This window comes from Hyla sarda, chromosome 11 (assembly GCF_029499605.1).
Source record: "Hyla sarda isolate aHylSar1 chromosome 11, aHylSar1.hap1, whole genome shotgun sequence".
NCBI classification, from domain to species: domain Eukaryota; kingdom Metazoa; phylum Chordata; class Amphibia; order Anura; family Hylidae; genus Hyla; species Hyla sarda.
In genome coordinates this window covers 23537980-23556485 of record NC_079199.1, presented here as the reverse complement: position 1 = coordinate 23556485, position 18506 = coordinate 23537980, and the positions used below count along the sequence as shown (strand labels likewise).

General features: G+C 45.1%; 1 protein-coding gene across 5 annotated transcripts in view; it reads left to right on the top strand.

The window, feature by feature from the left end:
- Window positions 1–16073: 16073 nt before the first annotated feature.
- AKAP6 (A-kinase anchoring protein 6) overlaps window positions 16074–18506 on the top strand; it is a 234271-nt gene continuing 231838 nt past the window's right edge. For 3 of the 5 annotated variants that reach the window (XM_056547013.1, XM_056547014.1, XM_056547006.1), the window contains exon 1: window positions 16074–16222. The gene's annotated coding sequence lies outside the window, so the exon portion shown is untranslated. The remainder of the gene's footprint in view (window positions 16223–18506) is intronic. The other 2 variants (XM_056547008.1, XM_056547010.1) reach the window with 1 other exon arrangement.

Here is an 18506-nt window from a genome sequence, read left to right as displayed (position 1 = left end):
TATTTATATTATTAAAAAAAATAAAAAATAAAGACAATTGTCAGAAAATCCCGTTCGCAAGTAGCAAAAAAAAATCTGCGACAATTTGTCTATGATTGAATTTTTTGTTGGGGCAATTCTAATCTTATTTTCACTGTATTCGACTGATTCATTGGCGCCGGTCACTAGAGATGAGCGAACTTACAGTAAATTCGATTCGTCACGAACTTCTCGGCTCGGCAGTTGATTACTTTTCCTGCATAAATTAGTTCAGCTTTCAGGTGCTCCGGTGGGCTGGAAAAGGTGGATACATTCCTAGGAAAGAGTCTCCTAGGACTGTATCCACCTTTTCCAGCCCACGGGAGCACCTGAAAGCTGAACTAATTTATGCAGGAAAAGTCATCAACTGCCGAGCCGAGAAGTTCGTGACGAATCAAATTTACTGTAAGTTCGCTCATCTCTACCGGTCGCTTTGCGACATTCACAGATATATTAATATATGACTATAACTGCAGTGGTTTCTAAGGATTTTAAATATCCAGACAATGTGCATTATTCCCGTTGTTCATTGTCTTACAGAATGTGTTATAGTAGCAATAAAATAACACAAAATTTACCAGCCTGGATCCCCCCCCCCCCCCAGTGGATACTATGACACAATTATATAATCGTTCAGAAGTTCGTAAAATTTGTTGTGTCTTCTGCCACCTGCTGGGCATCCGTGTCTGTGTATCATCTACTATCTGTGGTGTTTTGTAAAGATTACAACAGTGTTTCCCAACCAGGTGTCTCCAGCTGTTGCAAAACTACAACTCCCAACATGCCCGGACAGCCGTTGGCTGTCCGGGCATGCTGGGGGTTGTAGTTTTGCAACAGCTGGAGGCACCTTGGTTGGGAAACACTGGATTACAAGCTTAAGAAAAAAGTAACGTTAAGACAATAAAATAATACACAGACGAAACTATACATGTTATTCAACTCTCCGGGATCCCGCAGCAGTGATGCCAACTGGTAGTGCCACATTCACCCTCTTTGTATCCGCTGTTGTGCTTCTTCCCATACATTCCAGGTCACTAAGTATTTCCATAGTATTTCCATAGTATTTCCATGGCATCCGGTGTAACCCAACAACTGATTATTTTAGCGCAGTCGGAGCAGAGGTGGACGCCAACAACAGAAGGACCCTGTGCGAGAACAGTATATAGACCCCTGTGCGAGAGCAGTATATAGGCCCCTGTGCGAGAACAGTATATAGACCCCTGTGCGAGAACAGTATATAGGCCCCTGTGCGAGAACAGTATATAGGCCCCTGTGCGAGAACAGTATATAGGCCCCTGTGCGAGAGCAGTATATAGGCCCCTGTGCGAGAGCAGTATATAGGCCCCTGTGCGAGAACAGTATATAGACCCCTGTGCGAGAGCAGTATATAGGCCCCTGTGCGAGAGCAGTATATAGGCCCCTGTGCGAGAGCAGTATATAGACCCCTGTGCGAGAACAGTATATAGGTCCCTGTGCGAGAACAGTATATAGGCCCCTGTGCGAGAGCAGTATATAGGCCCCTGTGCGAGAGCAGTATATAGGCCCCTGTGCGAGAACAGTATATAGACCCCTGTGCGAGAACAGTATATAGGTCCCTGTGCGAGAACAGTATATAGGCCCCTGTGCGAGAACAGTATATAGACCCCTGTGCGAGAGCAGTATATAGACCCCTGTGCTAGAACAGTATATAGACCCCTGTGCGAAAACAGTATATAGACCCCTGTGCGAGAACAGTATATAGGCCCCTGTGCGAGAACAGTATATAGGCCCCTGTGCGAGAACAGTATATAGACGCCTGTGCGAGAACAGTATATAGACCCCTGTGCGACAACAGTATATAGACCCCTGTGCGAGAACAGTATATAGGCCCCTGTGCGAGAACAGTATATAGGCCCCTGTGCGAGAGCAGTATATAGACCCCTGTGCGAGAACAGTATATAGGCCCCTGTGCGAGAACAGTATATAGGCCCCTGTGCGAGAACAGTATATAGGCCCCTGTGCGAGAGCAGTATATAGGCCCCTGTGCGAGAGCAGTATATAGGCCCCTGTGCGAGAGCAGTATATAGGCCCCTGTGCGAGAACAGTATATAGGCCCCTGTGCGAGAGCAGTATATAGGCCCCTGTGCGAGAGCAGTATATAGGCCCCTGTGCGAGAACAGTATATAGACCCCTGTGCGAGAGCAGTATATAGACCCCTGTGCTAGAACAGTATATAGACCCCTGTGCGAGAACAGTATATAGACCCCTGTGCGAGAACAGTATATAGACCCCTGTGCGAGAACAGTATATAGGCCCCTGTGCGAGAACAGTATATAGGCCCCTGTGCGAGAACAGTATATAGGCCCCTGTGCGAGAACAGTATATAGGCCCCTGTGCGAGAACAGTATATAGACGCCTGTGCGAGAACAGTATATAGACCCCTGTGCGACAACAGCATATAGGCCCCTGTGCGAGAACAGCATATAGGCCCCTGTGCGAGAACAGCATATAGGCCCCTGTGCGAGAACAGTATATAGGCCCCTGTGCGAGAGCAGTATATAGGCCCCTGTGCGAGAACAGTATATAGGCCCCTGTGCGAGAACAGTATATAGACCCCTGTGCGAGAACAGTATATAGACCCCTGTGCGAGAACAGTATATAGACCCCTGTGCGAGAACAGTATATAGGCCCCTGTGCGAGAGCAGTATATAGGCCCCTGTGCGAGAACAGTATATAGACCCCTGTGCGAGAACAGTATATAGGCCCCTGTGCGAGAACAGTATATAGGCCCCTGTGCGAGAACAGTATATAGACCCCTGTGCGAGAACAGTATATAGACCCCTGTGCGAGAACAGTATATAGACCCCTGTGCGAGAACAGTATATAGGCCCCTGTGCGAGAGCAGTATATAGGCCCCTGTGCGAGAACAGTATATAGACCCCTGTGCGAGAACAGTATATAGTCCCCTGAGCGGAAACAGTATATAGACCCCTGTGCGAGAACAGTATATAGGCCCCTGTGCGAGAACAGTATATAGACCCCTGTGCGAGAACAGTATATAGACCCCTGTGCGAGAACAGTATATAGGCCCCTGTGCGAGAGCAGTATATAGGCCCCTTTGCGAGAGCAGTATATAGGCCCCTGTGCGAGAGCAGTATATAGGCCCCTGTGCGAGAACAGTATATAGGCCCCTGTGCGAGAACAGTATATAGGCCCCTGTGCGAGAACAGTATATAGGCCCCTGTGCGAGAACAGTATATAGTCCCCTGTGCGAGAACAGTATATAGGCCCCTGTGCGAGAACAGTATATAGGCCACTGTGCGAGAACAGTATATAGACCCCTGTGCGAGAACAGTATATAGACCCCTGTGCGAGAACAGTATATAGGGCCCTGTGCGAGAACAGTATATAGACCCCTGTGCAAGAACAGTATATAGACCCCTGTGCCAGAACAGTATATAGGCGCCTGTGTGCGAGAACAGTATATAGACCCCTGTGCAAGAACAGTATATAGGCCCCTGTGCAAGAACAGTATATAGACCCCTGTGCGAGAACAGTATATAGACCTCTGGGTAGAACATTTGATAACACAGAATTTACCAGCACTTTATAACACTAGTGATGTCACAGAAGTGGAGAGTCGGGGACTGTAACCCCATTGTAATATCAGAGTATTTTACCTAACATAAACACATTTGTGATGTCACAGCAGCTTACCTAACATAAACACACTTGTGATGTCACAGCAGCTTACCTAACATAAACACATTTGTGATGTCATAATAGCTTTTCTGATAGAATCACAGTTACGCCATCTAGTTTAGTTAATTGTGTTACAATTACTTGACCCAAACAACTATGACATCATAGCAGTAGTTACCTGACGGAAACACAGTTATGGTGTCACAATCTAAGAGTGAAAGAACAAGCGCTCCATAGAGTAAAACCAGTTATAGCCGGTGTGAGAGATCAAATGATAAACTGCCCCCCCTGGGTGGTCGCGTAGATTCATACACAATAATGTTTCGGGCACAATATATAAATGGTCGTCGGTCTGCCGCCCTCTGGTAGATGATATCGGGTGAAAGTGCAGAGATTGGCTTCAATGGAGGTAACCGGCTCAAATGGCGCTGACTGACCAGGACACAGCGAGGAGGATAAAAACGGACTTTAATACCAGGATGCAACGCGTTTCGCTGCGCAGCATGCGCAGCGAAACGCGTTGCATCCTGGTATTAAAGTCCGTTTTTATCCTCCTCACTGTGTCCTGGTCAGTCAGCGCCATTTGAGCCGGTTACCTCCATTGAAGCCAATCTCTGCACTTTATAACCTCCCTGACTGACCCCCATCCGTAATCTCCCAACATCTCACCTGACTTGACTAAACAGACTTGGGATGTCAAAGCCGTTCACCTGACCGGAAGACATTTCTGATGTCACAGCTGCCTGCCCTATAGAAACATTACTACATCACGGAATAGGATGTGGGTTTCATTGTGTCCAGCTGCTGATCTGCAGACAGAATGGTGCTAGCCACATCCCAGAAAACCATTAACAATCCATGAGTGATGGTAAGAATGCAGTTGTCCACCTTGACCGCAGGGTCCTTGTAAAGCTACAGGTTGCACATATGGTCTGTTTGCTCCTGTTCCTGGGGGGGGGTCCCTAATTGACTTGATTCTGGTCAATCCCCTGATGTTGTCATCTAGCGTTGGTTGTATCTTCTGGTTATGACCCATCATGGTTACACGTCCTGGTTTGGCTCTGGTCCATTTGTGGTGACGCCAAAGTTGTGGTGTGACCACGGGGTGTGAAGGGTGTAGGTGGATGAGGCAGATGGTATCGCCCAAGCGCAGGGTGTTATTAACCCCTAATGTTCGTGACGCCAGAGTGGTTTTTCCGGTAACCACCCGAACGGTAGTGCCGCTATCCCAAGGTTAGGCAGGGCAATTTTAGTACAAGACCAGGTAAGGGTTAACGGTAGCTTTACTGAGGTTAGGCAGTTGTTAAAGTCTTCACAGCCAGGCCAGAATCCCAGAGAGTCGACCAGTAACACGGAAAGGGCCTTGCAGCTTGTTGGGACTTGCAGTACTTTTGGGTTAGACTTCAATACAGCCACTCTGACTATAATTGACTTGACTAGTGACTTGACTATGGCAGAGACAGCAGACATAGATGAGTTGACTTACTGACAATGTGGCTGGTGTGCAGGCTTTATGGCCTCCAGGTGGACTGGATACAGGATCTATTATGTCTGTGCTTTGCTGTTCCTCAGGATCTAAGAGAGAGATTGTAGTACCTCCCCCTCTTATAATGGGGGGCTGAGCAAGAAGCCCATAGGTCAAGCTGCAGGTCAGGTGGTCAACTGGTGCTCTCTGGGTAACATAACACATCATGTGACCATAACAGGTGATACCTCCAAAGGTCCTTAAAGGTCCTTTATACTTTATATGCACTATACATAACATTAGACTTACTACTATGGGGGAGATGCTGCAGGAGAGCCCCTAGGACAATGAGGTACTGACTCAACTTGACAGGGCCTAAGTACTATACAGGAGTATATCCTGTACTGGGACATTGCACATTCATGTGTCCTAACTCTGTTCTGTCTCCCGGCTATGACTTCAGCCTCTGTAATCTCACTCTGCTATCATCTGCTGATTCCACTTTACTTCCCGCTAACACTGTATACAGGAATATATATTTGTCCAGTGACACACTGCTGGTTAACTCTAAAGTGTACCTTCTATATCACAGAAAAACATAATGGTTATATATGTTACTCACTAGGTCATGCAGATGCTTTACATGTCTTTATGTGACTTCTGTATTCAGCTCACAATTCCCTCCATTCTGCTGCTCACTAATTCTGACATCCACTGCTCAGGAAGGGGCATGTCTGAGGCAACTACTGAGCCCACCCTTACTCCCCATACATTCAGTTTCTCCCTAAGGATACGTTCACACGGGCGGATTACCAGCAAAATTTCCGCAGCGGATATTGCTACCGTTGACTTTAATGGTTCAGCAGAAAATCCACAATAGAGGTAGATTTGCAGATTTTCTTTCGGACCCATTGACGTCAATGGTAGCAATATCCTGTACGGATTTTCCGCAGCAAATACACAGCGGAAATTCTGCAGGTAATCCACCCGTGTGAACGTACCCTGAGTCTGCTGTGCAGTGCTGGTTGTCTTCATCCAATCACTGCATGCTGCTCTTTTACCTCTTCCTGTCCGTATTTATACAGTCTGGCAGGAGTGAGCACAGAGGAGTGCTAGTCCCGCCCTCACTTTCTGGACTTCGTCACAGCTTTCGGCTGTCTGGGCATCCTGGGAGATGTAGATTTGCAACAGCTGGAGGCACACTGGTTGGAAAACACTAGTTCATCCTTATTTATGGTCAGATTAATGGAGAATAGTTTGGACCTGTGTGAGGAGGACAGGGATCTGAAACAGATGTAGTTTTTGCATCAGCTGGAGGCACACTTGTTGGGAAGCACTGGGGTAGATGATTAAAAAAATAGAAGCAGAAATAAAATAGAGAACGGTTTTGGTATCTGGCTGTGATCAGGAAAAAAATTAAGGTAACGCATTCCCTATAATATATTCAATGAGAACAAACATTGAATCAGATGAAAAGCTAAAGATGACAACTACATAAAGCAAACTAACCTTCTCCACAGTCATGGGGAGGAATTATTGGAGTGTCAAGCGCTGCTACTTTGTTTTCACGTCTTCTTCATGGCACATAACTAACAAGCTGCGGGAAACATTACTTAGAGATTCTATGCCATGTTGACATGTTAGCATAACACAGTTGCGGTAGGTTTTCTGTTGCACATTTCTGCTGTAAATGCCATATACCGAAGGTTAGAAGTTTAACATGACATACCTAATAGGAGGCATGTGTTTACCAACTAATGGAGGACAACCTATTGGGAGGATCTGTCTACTTACTGGGGGTACCTACATACTTACTGAAGAGTCCTTTCTACCTACTCAAGGGAGTGGGACATACTTGATGGCGGAAACTACCTACTAGGAGGCCTAACCAACATACTAGGGGGACCTATCTAACTAATGGTGAAAACTACCCACCATTGCACTACTAGGGAGACCTATGTAATAGATAAACTATCTACCAGGGTTATCTACCTACCTAGCTACTGGTGGCACTACTGGGGAGCCTATCCTATGGAGGTCTCTATTTACCAAATGGGGCACAATGTCACGGCATAGCAAAAAGGAAAATGTGTTGTGCTGTTATTGGACAGATAAGTAAGGAAGTAAGTACTTGTGTGTATTACCTGGCTCCCTTTAATAAAGAGAAGAAATAGCTGTGCACCATGGAGGGGACTCTAAGGGACTTAATTACAGCAGGGACAGCACTAAGATCATCTTGTCACCTTTCTGAGGGTTTAATCTAACAAAATTATGCAAGGCAAAGTTTGTGGAAATGTTATTGACCATTTACAGAAATGTCTGGGCCCCATATTGCAGTACCGTCTGGATCCACAGTCCAGTGAAAGGGGGCAGAGCCAGCAACAAGGGGCCCCCTTTTTATGTTTAATCTTGCCCGGGCTGACGGCAGTAGAGCCCTAATGACGGCTCTTACCATATAACTATAACCAAGTTACAGGTTACATATTGGGGGTCTGAATGAATGTAAATGAATGAAGATTCAAACCCACTCGTGTATTTAAAGGCTGGAATCCTGCACATACCTTGTGGGTTTGCAAAAGCATGTAAATTTCGAGTCATCTATTTAGGGCACAGAGGATTGTATAGACAGGATACAAATGTAGAGAACTCCAGTGATAATTTTATTTTATCCCTCATGCCTGGGCAACGTAATAAAAACAAGAAGAACTTACCTTCTGCCGCTCCCCCAGTGTCGCCGTCCTGTCCTCTTATGGCTTTTGGTGCCTGACATGTAACACTGTGGCTCAATATTCGCTGGTTGCAGGGTCATGAAACAGGCCCAGGCACCAGGATGAAGGCCGTGCCCGGACTCGATACATGACACTGCTGCTCAGTCTATCACTGGCCGAGGTTGGACATCATTGTGGTCGACGATTAGCTGAGCACAGTGTTAAAGGGGTACTCCACTGGCCAGCTAAATGTTACAAACACTCTTTTCGCACTTTGGGGGTCGGCCACGTCCCCCGTGACATCACAGACACACTCCCCTCAATGCAAGTCTATGGGAGGAAGGCGTGACGGTCATCACACCCCCTCTTATAGACTTGCAGTGAGGGGGCGTGTCCGTGACATCACGAGGGGCGTGGACGACCCCCACAGCTCGAAAGAGAGTAATCCAAAAGCCGTAAGAGGCCATAAGAGGCCTGGGCCAGAGGACAGCATGGGCGTAGGCCCAACATCTTGTGATATGTGTAAATCCAAGACATCTTTGGCTTATCCTGTGAATATGCCATAAATGTCCAGGTCTGAATACTGCTTTCATGGTTACATTCACACCAGGTAGCTTACATGCTTGAATGTTTCCAAAAGTGCCACATTAGCAGAAAAATAACATTGTTCAACACCTTAGTGTGATGAGGGCAGATGGGATTACCCTAGGGGCAGATGGCATTAACTTGTGTTCGTGATGCCAGGGCGTGGTTTATCCTGTACACCACCCTAAGGAATACCACTGGATCCTGGGCTAGACACGGGGGCAAATAATGACTCCAACGCCAAGTTACAGAACAACGGCAGCTTTACTGAGTGTGGTAGAGAGTGTGATGCAAAGAGAAGATGGAAGATGGCATTAAACCCTTGTATTCGTGATGCCAGGGCGTCAATACCACACAAAGGTATACTGCTGTATCCTGGGCTAGGCATGGGGGCAATAATGACTCCAACGCCAAGTTACGGACAACGGTAGCTTTACTGAGGTTAGACAGGTGGAAAAGTCTATACAGTTCAGCAAGGGCCCACAGAGGTGACCAGTAAGGCAGAGACCTTAGGGGTTGCTGTGACTTGTAGTAGATGGGGTCAATTTAATGCAGGCCACGTTGACTTGAAAAATAATGACTGTGACTGACTTGACTTGACTGGTGACTGACAATACTGAGACTGTGGTTACTTGTAGCTGCTTCTGGCTGCAGACTGGACTTGAGGCTCCTATGACTCTGGACACGACTGCACTGGACCTCAGCAGGAAGCAAGAGAGCAAGGAAAAAGAGACGGAGCTAGCTCCTCCCAGGGCTTATATGGGGGAGACTAGCAGGGAGCCCATAGGCCACCCTTGGGTCATCTGGTCACTGATATCTCCTGGGTAACAATTACATGATAACTCACATGACAACCTTCTTAAAGTTATAACACCTTTTTACACATTTTATAATACATCAATTGCTGAAACATATGTACATGGGGAAACAAGTGCAAGGGAGACCCAGGGGACAATGCAGGAGGCTGCCTGACAGGGCAGCAAAGGTAACACCTCACGTACTGAGCCACCACATGAGTCAGACAGATGTAACAGTCTATGCAGCTTGACTAGGCCCACAGAGGTGACCAGTGACTTCAGAGACCACAGGGCTTGCTGGGACTTATAGTGGACTTGGACAATTTGATGCAGGTCACACTGACTTGAGACAGGTTGACTTTGACTGACTTGACTGAGACTGACTATACCCCGTTTGTAGCTTACCAGGCTTTGACTTGGACCTGGGGGTAGTGGACTTGTGGATCCGTAGCTGCGTGGAAGACTTTAGGCCCCTTCTGGACTCCAGACATACTCTGACAGGACTTGACCTTACTGCAACTCAGCTAAGCAGGAAGAGAGCTAAGAGACTAAGCTAGCTCCACCCAGGGCTTATATGGGAGAGACTAGGAGGAGTCCCATAGGTCACATGGTCACTGTTACCTCACTGGGTGACAATCACATGACAACAAGTCTTAAAGGCATAACACATTTTATATGCAATATACTTTATAACAGGCACTTAGGAATATACATGGGGTACAGGTGCAGGGTGGGCCCAGGGGTCACTGTATGGAGGCTGTCTGACAGGGAAGCAAGGGTACAGGGGTGCAACTCCTGAACTGGGCCACCACAAACTCCCCCTCTTAACAACAGCCGTCCTCAGCGCCCAGTCCTGGAGGGCAGACATTAAAGTGGCCACTGGGGCCTGGTGATACAAACAGTTCTTGGGCATTGATACTGAATGTCCTTCTCGGGTCTGAGGAATAAATAACAAATAACTGTGGCATTGGTGAGAATCTCCTTACAGGCTCCTTTGTTAGCAAGGGTATGGATAACTGGGATAGTTAGACATGTGAGGTTTTTGAGTCTCACAACTGCATACATAAACACATTTGAATCGGATCAGGCTGCCGGAGGCTGCTGGGGCCCTTTGGCAATAGCTACTTCTCCCCAGAACATTTTGCACTTAGATCTAAATTTTTAGACAATATAACAATATTACATGGTAGCTCTGTCACTATATGTGTTTATCTAGCTCCCAGGAGAACTCTCTGGCCAGTAAAGTACCCTGTACACGATGGACAGGAAAGTGGTTAGACATTTGACATTACTATTTATGGACTGGATAATAGGCACTGGTTAGCTGCAGTCCTGACTAGACATTACATTTGACTAGTTTATTTATTTATTTGACTATGTACATGACATTAGCATTATCTATGCTAGACTGACTAGATATCATGGTATTTTATACTGATAACTTTATACAAGGTACTATTACTATTCTCTGTACCTGGCTGGTAACTATCATGGTTGTGAGGTAGTGATTACACTTCTCCTGAACTGGTCAGGATACCTCTACACAAATTATATATAAATATTGACACAAAGACATGAAATATGTCAGACTTTTTTTGGTATAACACGTTATATACATTTATTACAATGTGCCTAAAACAATACGACCATATTTCCAATATTTACTTGTGCAAAAAGAAATGGACAGTTCTGGTACATTTAGAGTTCTCAGTAAAAGATCACGGCTATAAGCCGGGCACATACACTTATGCAAATGGTTACAGATGTTCTTGGTGAGTCCACCAGGCGCTTTTCTTAAACGTTGCAGGAACCTGAAAAAACAATAGTACTTCAAAAAACAAAGTTAGTGACTTAGTAGCAAAGTTATCACATGTAGACTCTTCAGCCTTAGTATTTTCCATCCCAGTCTCGCTTGTCGAACTGCTTCCGAGGCTGGGACATATACAGAGGTCCGCGGGACTGTGCCCCCTCCAATGGACTCACTCGCATGTTCCAATTTACCCGGGATAAGGTAGACTCAGTATAGTGGGGGGGGGGGGGGCTGATGGTAACCACCATTTGCACAGCAGCAGCTTGCGCCACTGGGGGAACAGACGTTGACTGTTGGGCCAACCAAACCTCCTCAGCAGGAGTAGGCTGAGGCACTTTAGTTGGTGCCCGCTGATTAGGCCAAACCTTCTTGACCACAGGAGTAGGCCTGGGCACATCTGTAGATGACTTGTGCAGGAACTTTGGTGCTATGGTGGCCCAGTACAGGAGATGTTGCCCTGTACCCTTGCTGCCTTGTCAGGCAGCCTCCTTCAGTGTCCCCATGGCCCTTTGCACCTGTTTCCCCCCTGTACATATGTTCTGCAGTGTATTGTATTATAAAATGTGTTGTATCTTTAAGAGTTATGTCATGTGATTGTTACCCAGGAGGTACCAATGACCAGGTGATACCAAGAGTGACCTATGGGCTCCCTGCTAGTCTCCCCCGTATAAGCCCTGGGTTGAGCTTCTCTCTCTTTCCTTACAAGTCTTTGCTGAGGTCCAGTGCAGTCTTGTCTAGTGTGTGTGTCCAGAGTGTTGGAGACCTCAAAGTCAAATCCTGCAGCCACCATCAAGTCAAGTAAGATAGTCACAGCTTTATGAGTCAAGTCAAGTCAGTCCCTGTCATCTGTCAAGTCAGCGTGGTCTGCATTCAATTGTTCAGTCCTACTACAAGTCCCAGCAAGCCTTAAATGGGAACTCTCATTAAAACTAATGTTTGCTATTGCACTCCTTATGGTAAATAAAAAATATTTCTAATATACTTTGTTTAAAAAAAAAAAATGAAGTTTTCTATGTTCTATTTGTGCTTAAAAAAGCTCAAGAGCATTTTCCCCCATCTCATACATAGACTTTGGACCGAAGTCCAAACACAGGCTGCACTTTCTGTCCAAAGTCTGTGTAAGAGATGGGGGAAAATGTGCTCTTGAGCTTTTTTATGCACAAATAAAACATAGAAAACTAAATTTTTTTATACAAAGTATATTAGAAATATTTTTTATTTACCATAAGGAGTGCAATAGCAAACATCTTTTTTTAATGAGAGTTACCCTTTAAGGTCTCTGCGTCACTGGTCACCTCCTGGCTGAACTGTATAGACTTTACCAACTGTTTACCCCCAGTAAAGCTACCGTTGTCAGTAACTTGGCGTCGGAGTCTTTATTGCCCCCCATGCCTAGCCCAGGATCCGGCAGTATACCTTCAGGTGGTTGTAGGCTAAACCACACCCTGTCGTCACGAATACAAGGGGTTAATACCATCTGCCCCTAGGGTAACACCATCTGCCCTTATCACACCCCGCTACCACAGTGCCATGGCAGGCATCTCGGGCAAGTAGACCCCTTCCTCTTGGACGGTGCCTCTGACTTTAGGTGGCAGCAAACCAAAAGGATCTGCGTCACAGTCGTCTGACGGGAAGTAAGCAAATGGAATCTGTCTTGGATTTTTCGGACGGGTAACCGCTGCCGCCCGCTCTCCTCTCATACTTTGTACAGGAGTGTATTCCACGATCTTCCTGCTCTCTCTACAGAATGCAGTGGTGTGGGGATATAGTCTCTTTGGACGGCACTACGATTGACCAAGGTGGTCCCACCATGACGACAGTCTATGATGGTGCCAAACCCCCGTACTTTGTCAAATTTTACAACTGTGGCTCTGCACCATTCCAAGGGTGGCTCTCCCTCTCGGGGATGGTGCAACATTCTAATGTACAGGGCCTCTAATGCTTTGGTGTTTAGCTGCTGTGCTTGTTGCACCTCTAGCCCTCTTGGACTGAGCCGTTGGAATTGGGGGATGGGGCTTCCCTGGCAGGGGAAGAAGGTGCTCTCTCATGTACTGGATCAGTCCTGGCTCATCGCCAAATAGCCACCAGGGCAAAAGTGGTGACCAGGGACGTACTACAGACTTCTGGACCTGGGGGGTTTGCTCTGGGATATAGGGGTAGATGAAGGGGTAGAGAAAGTGGCCTCAACCGGGGTACTCACTTCTGACTCCTTTGTATGGATCTCTGCCCAGGAACCCCAGGTCCGGTGGTTACAGTTCCACTTCTGCTACTATACAGCAACATGGTTTCCACGCAAAGGGGCGGGACGTTGACCAGCTCGGGACATTATTTTTTAGAGGCATTTTTAGGGACATCTCTGTGAATGTCCTTGAGTGGCCAAGCCAGAGCCCTGACTTGATCCAATCGAACATCTCTGGAGAGACCTGAAAATGGCTTCCACTGATGGTCCTCATCCAACCTGACAGAGCTTGAGAGGATCTGCAAAGAAGAATGGCAGAAAATCCTCAAATCCAGGTGTGGGTTCTGTATCCCAAGCACTACTGTTAAATGACACCAGTAAGCCAGAAGGTACACAGGATGCTTTTTATACGTACATAAAAGGTTGCCGCCAGTACACAGGAACCTCCACACAGGACGCCACGAAATTTATGTTGTGGACCTGAGGAAGACGTGAGAGCACGCCGAAACGCGTTGTCCATTTGTACCTTTTATGTACGAATAAAAAGCATCCCGTGTACCTTTTGGCTTACCGGTTTCATTTAACAGTAGCGTTTGGGATACAGAACCCCCGCCTTTTCTGTACTTCCCTACTTATATAGCCTTTCCGTTGCCCTGCCCTGGCCACAACGGACAAGGGGGTAACAAGCAGCAAGCTGTTACAGTCCACCCCACACCACTCCAGAGTTGCGCCATATATGCCGCACTGCTTCTAGAGGGTAGTACCACTACACAGGTGTGGTGGTGGGATTTCTTCGTCTCTCTTCTTCCTTATCAAGAAGTATACAACCTACTACGCCAGAGAGCGCCCCGTATCTTTCTCTTTTTTTCCTCCCTCTTCAAATCCAGGTGTGTAAACCTTGTGGCCTCATCACCAAAAAGGCTTGAGGCTGTAATTGCTGCCAAAGGGACTTCAACCTAGTCATGAGTAAGAGAAGGGTCACACAAAGCGAATCCGCAGCATATTTCTTGCTATGGATGCACCGACGGCAGTCACAGGAGCAGTCTCCCTGCTGTGGCCGGATAGCTCTGTGTGTCTGCTCACAGTGGCGGATATCTCGCTGTAGACACAGTGCCTGCTCGTAACTGATGCGCATTGGGAAATCCGCCGCTGACACACACAGCTCGCTCCCGTGACTGCCGTAGGCGCATCCGCAGAGTGGAATATGCTACGGATGCGCTCCATGTGACCCTACCCTAAAGGGCCCGGATACCTATGTTCCTGCACTATTTTCAATACATAAGCAAAGATTTCTAACATTCTGTCTTCACTTTGTCATTATGGGGTATTTAGTGCAGAATGATGGGGGGGGGGGGGGTAGGCTTTGGGAAACAAAATGTAAAGAAGTGTCTGAAGACTTTCTGAATGCTTTGTACATCACCAGTGAACAGACCTTATATATGACTATATATAAGGGCTATATATATATTCTGGGCTGTGATTTCATTAAAGCTCAATGACTCAGTACTATCAGAGATACGTCAGATCCTGGTAATGACTGAACACACGTGTATCATGACTTACACTATATATTGGCAACTTACAGTAGAATTTTTCAATACTTCAGGCTCTCATTTGTTTTCCTATGTGGTTCTCCAGAACCGACCCACACACTGACTGCAGGGACATATTGTGGACTGTCTTGGTGACATGTCATCCTTAGTGGGGACTTCAAAGGACCCTATTGATTAGCAGCACTCTATAAATATTTTAATATTGTTATGTTATTAGATGTGTTATTATAATTGAATGCATGAAATCAAATTTTATTTTCCTAAAATAGGTATGTGTCCCAGTGTCTGTCTATCTGTCTGTCTTTTATTATCATTTATTATATCTCTCTATTACTTATTATCTATCTATCTGTCTGTCTCATATCTATCTATCTCATATCTATTTATCTCATATCTATCTATCTCATATCTATCTATCCCATATCTATCTATCTATCTCATATCTATCTATTTCATATCTATCTAAAATTATCTATCTATCTATCTATCTCTTATATCTATCTCACATCTATCTCATATCTATCTATTTCATATCTATCTATCTATCTATCTATCACATATCTATCTATCTATCTATCTATCTATCTCATATCTATCTCTATCTCATATCTATCTATCTTCTATCTATCTCATATCTATCAATATGTCTATCTATCTATTTCATATCTATCTATCTATTTCATGTCCATTTATCCATCTATCTCATATCTATCTATATATTTATCTATCTCATATCTATCTGTCTATCTATCTATCTCATATTTGTCTATCTATCTATCTCATATCTATCTATCTATATGTCTATCTATCTATTTCATATCTATCTATCTATTTCATGTCCATTTATCTATCTATCTTTCTCATATCTATCTATCTCATATCTATCTATCTATTTATTTATCTATCATCCAATGTTATAGTTTGTGACACTGGCAGACAATAAACAATCTGCACAGGTGAATCCCAGGTTATCCGGGGGATGCGCTGTTTTTCCGTATATAGGTGTGAAATATAGGGGTGTCTCCCAGTATACATAGAGGTGTCTCCCAGTATATATAGGTGTGTCTCCCAGTATATATAGGTGTGTCTCCCAGTATATATAGGGGTGTCTCCCAGTATATATAGGGGTGTCTCCCAGTATACATAGGTGTGTCTCCCTGTATTGCTTTCTCATAGGCTCTTTCCCTCCCAGGATAGGGTTAATGGTGAGGGTACTTCCCATCATCCTAGTGATATCCATCCTCCGGTATCCGTCCTCCCACCCTCTTGTATCACATCCTAGGTTACTAAGGCAACTGCAGCCCTAATGAGCAGCATCATCTGAGTTGATGTCACAGCATCATCATCATCATCATCCAGCAGGTCACAGCACCAGCCTCTCCGCCCCAGAGCCTCAAACACAGGGACCACCGCAGTCCTGAAGGAGGTGAGTGCACCCCCAGACCCTCCACTAAGCCTTCCTGAGGATGGCGGATAATACTCCCTGTATCTGCTGGGGGGGCTGCCAGACAAGTGGTACCCACCCTTATAGCCTGGGGAATAGAGGAAGGGAGGGATGGAGCGGATTCACTAGGCCTCCATAGGCAGACTACCAGACAAAGGCCTCACAATGGAAACACAGACACGTATTTACCTACATGACATGTGCTTCTATATATACACCTATAAAACCGCCAATAAAAGTGCTATACATGTGCATCTCTACGTACACATACACATGCGGGGTGATACACCTGCAACAATATCAACATACAAACAATGTCTCTTGTAAATATTTACTGTTATGTTTGTACGCAGGTACTATAGAATGTATACAGTATTTTTATCCTTTGTATAACGGTATAAATATTTACTGTTATGTTTGTACGCAGGTACTATAGAATGTATACAGTATTTTTATCCTTTGTATAACGGTATAAATATTTACTGTTATGTTTGTACGCAGGTACTATAGAATGTATACAGTATTTTTATCCTTTGTATAACGGTATAAATATTTACTGTTATGTTTGTACGCAGGTACTATAGAATGTATACAGTATTTTTATCTTTTGTGTAACGGTATAAATATTTACTGTTACGTTTTAATGTAGGTAATATTGATACGCTGCAGCATGTATACGGTATTTTTATCTCTTATATACCAGTATAGCAGTGTTTCCCTACCAGAATGCCTCCAGCTGTTGCAAAACTACAACTCCTAGCATGCTGGGAGTTGTAGTTTTGCAACAGCTGGAGGCACACTGGTTGGGGAACACTGCAGTACAGACATATATTTTAACGTAGGTGATATTTATACGCTACAGAATATATACAGCAATTTTATCTCTTATATACCAGTATAGCAGTGTTTCCCTACCAGAATGCCTCCAGCTGTTGCAAAACTACAACTCCCAGCGTGCCCGGACAGCCAAAGGCTGTCCGGGCATGCTGGGAGTTGTAGTTTTTCAACAGCTGGAGGCACAGTGGTTGGGGGAACACTGCAGTACAGACATATTTTAATGTAGGTGATATTTATACGCTACAGAATGTATACAGTATTTTTATCTCATATATACCAGTATAGCAGTGTTTCCCTACCAGAATGCCTCCAGCTGTTGCAAAACTACAACTCCCAGCGTGCCCGGACAGCCAAAGGCTGTCCGGGCATGCTGGGAGTTGTAGTTTTTCAACAGCTGGAGGCACAGTGGTTGGGGGAACACTGCAGTACAGACATATTTTAATGTAGGTGATATTTATATGCTACAGAATGTATACAGCATTTTTATCTCATATATACCAGTATAGCAGTGTTTCCCTACAAGAATGCCTCCAGCTGTTGCAAAACTACAACTCCCAGCATGCCCGGACAGCCAAAGGCTGTCCGGGCATGCTGGGAGTTGTAGTTTTGCAACAGCTGAAGGCACACTGGTTGGGGGAACACTGCAGTACAGACATATTTTAATGTAGGTGATATTTATACGCTACAGAATGTATACAGTATTTTATCTCTTATATACCAGTATAGCAGTGTTTCCCTACCAGAATGCCTCCAGCTGTTGCAAAACTACAACTCCCAGCGTGCCCGGACAGCCAAAGGCTGTCCGGGCATGCTGGGAGTTGCAGTTTTGCAACAGCTGAAGGCACACTGGTTGGGGGAACACTGCAGTACAGACATATTTTAATGTAGGTGATATTTATACGCTACAGAATGTATACAGTATTTTTATCTCATACATACCAGTATATATTAGTGTTTCCCTACTAGAGTGCCTCCAGCTGTTGCAAAACTACAACTCCCAGCGTGCCCGGACAGCCTTTGGCTGTCCGGGCATGCTGGGAGTTGTAGTTTTTCAACAGCTGGAGGCACACTGGTTGGGGGAACACTGCAGTACAGACATATATTTTAACATAGGTGATATTTATATGCATACAGTATTTGTATCCTTCGCATACCAGTGTTTCCCAACCAGGGTGCCTTCAGCTGTTGCAAAACTATAACTCCCAGCATGCCCGGACAACAATAACACAGTATAGACTTATATATTATTACGCTTGAACACCGCAGTATAGATTTATTTTATATTATTTATATTTTATATATATTTTATTATATTTTATTATTATATTTTATTATTATATATTTTTTGATTATTATCTCTGCATGGTTATATTGTCATAACATGGGAGGAAACTTGCTGCAATTCTATTGCCAATAATAAAATATATTC